The following is a 2473-nucleotide window of genomic DNA, read 5'->3' on the forward strand; positions in this document are numbered from 1 at the left end:
ACAGAGACAATGCACATTTTAAGATAGGAGAACAGAGAGTTATAGAGTTATCAAGTCACTGGCTAAGATAAGGGAAAAAGGAACAAGAAGATAAGTTAAAATAAACAAGCACTTCCAAGCCCACATCAGGTAAACAATTCTTTTTAATTAAGGAAGAAATTCAAAGCATAAAAGAAGAAAAAAAGGGCTTAAAGACAATTTCTGTCAGTATGAGATATTTTCAGGAAAGAATTAGGGCAACCAAGGATTATTATTTTCTTAAGCTTTTGATTGAAATCTCAGACTTTCATCCGTTCTGCAATTAGAAAATCAAGAGACAAGTGGCCCAACCTCCAGTGAGGAGAAACTAAAGGCCAAAAATAACCTGGGGCTAGGGCTATTGAAATTCTTGGGGGCAAGTGAAAAAGAGGTGGCTGCTCAGCCAATCCTTTGAATAAGCCCACTTTTTCCTACTTAACTTCATGTCTTGGCCACACAGCCCGTGAGATAATTTCCAACCTCTGCACTTTCCAGCTCAAGTTTTCTCCATCAGGGTAGTCCTCTCCCAGGGGTGTAGTGGGAGCCATCACTCCTGCAGGCACACCTTCCAGCTCGCCTGCCTACAGCTGTGGAGATGGCTGTCTAACGCCCGTGTGCTCTCATCTCCCCAGGAGGACAGCAAACTACCTGGGGCAGAGCCCATTTCTCCGTCTTTACCAAGAAAGCCACGCACAGGGCTGCTGGTCTTTGCTTCTGAACCATACAAGTAGTTTCGCTCCCTGTCAAGTAAAAATAACTCATTTGGGTCTCCAGCATTAAACAAAAATCTATATCTATTTCACCATGGCGAAAAAAAATCTCTTGGCTGTGTGGGAGCGCCCTATTAAGCCCACACCACGGATTATCACACAGCGTGAAAAAGAATAAGTAAGATCTCTATCTGCTCACGCAGAGGGATTTTCATGATGTATTTATTGTTCATTGTGCAAAACAAGTGGCCAAGAAGTGTATCTAGTATGATCCAATGCTAGTAAAACAAAAAGTGACAGAAAAGGAGTGAAATTCCCTACGTGTGAACATGTGTGCATGCGCAAGGAGAAAACAAGGACAAGTTTTCAATTGGTGATAGGCCCAGGTAAAGAGATTGGAGGCATGTACGAAAATCTGTTGAGAAGAAAGCACTAATAAACAAGCACAAAAATGTATGTTAGTGTAGTCATTGCAGGTTCCCATACAGGAGTCAAATGAAAAATGAAAACAACTTGAAGTTCAACCTAATTTTCTTTTTCTAATATTTTTTAAGCTAAGTTTATTGGGGTAACACTGGTTAATACAACTATATAATTTTCAGGTGTACATTATAATTTAACATTCGTATATTCTATTGTGTGTTTACCACCCAAAGTCCAGTTTCCTTCAGCTACCATATATTTTAACTACTGCCGATACTGCCCAAATGTAAGCGCTCCGGGGCTATTTAAGGTAGGCTTGGATAAGCTATGATGTTTGCTAGATTTGGTGTAGTAAATACATTTTGATTTGCCATATTTTCAACTAAGGATTGGTATGTCAGGACAAAACTTACCCTATCGTATCTGTTATTCTAGGAAAATGATTTCCCACTGGGTGAGATGTGAACCTGTCTTTCAGTTTGTTTGTTTATTTATCTATCTATCTATCTATCTATCTATCTATCTATCCATCTATCTATTTTTCTATCTATTTGTTTGTTTGTTTGTTTGTTTATAGCACCTACAGCACCTGGTATTCCTAGGTGGTCTCCCATCCAAGTACTAACCAGGCCCCACCCTGCTCAGCTTCCGAGATCAGACCGGATTGGGCTTGTTCAGGGTGGCATGGCCGTAGATGAAAAGTTTTAAAGTAACTGTGGCACAAACTCTCCTGCCTGTAGGTAAAATCGAGGGACGTGGGGGCAGGAGCTCTGGTCTGAGGAAAAGGAGCTGTCTGGGTCCCCGCGAGGGACTGGATTTCTCCTCTAACTCCTCCTTCCACCTCCTTCCACCCAATTCCCCCTCTCCCACCCCTTCCTCTCCACCCTCTTACTCCTGGAAACTGCGGGGTCTGTGGTATGGCTTTTCACCCCGGGCCTGCCGTAAAGCCAGAGCCGGCGAGCCTCTAGAGACGGCAGGTCTGGGTCTTAGTCCTCCTATCCCTCCCAGGATCTGGCGAGATAAGTGACTTATCCAGGGTCACAACATTTTGTCATTTCCCCCCTCAAAACAAAAACAAAAACAGAAACAAAACTGCCCTAGGACCCAATACCCCAGTTCCAAGTGGAGTCCTTCTCCCCGGCTTCAGGAGGCTGGAAGGAGGTAATGTGGACGAGTGCGGGCGCGCGGGAATCCCTGCGAGGGAATCCGGTGGGTCGACGGCCGCTTTCCTGTCCCCTGCGCACAGGGCACGGTCCCGGGTGCCCCCCGCTACAGCGCCACTGACTGCCGAACCGAGCGTTCATTATCCTGCACGGAGGTGC

General features: G+C 44.8%; 1 pseudogene; it reads right to left on the bottom strand.

The window, feature by feature from the left end:
• Positions 1–1728: 1728 nt before the first annotated feature.
• Positions 1729–1847, bottom strand: LOC112469664 (annotated as a pseudogene).
• Positions 1848–2473: the final 626 nt, after the last annotated feature.

This window comes from Pteropus alecto, unplaced genomic scaffold (assembly GCF_000325575.1).
Source record: "Pteropus alecto unplaced genomic scaffold, ASM32557v1 scaffold86, whole genome shotgun sequence".
In the NCBI taxonomy this organism is placed as follows: Eukaryota; Metazoa; Chordata; class Mammalia; order Chiroptera; family Pteropodidae; genus Pteropus; species Pteropus alecto.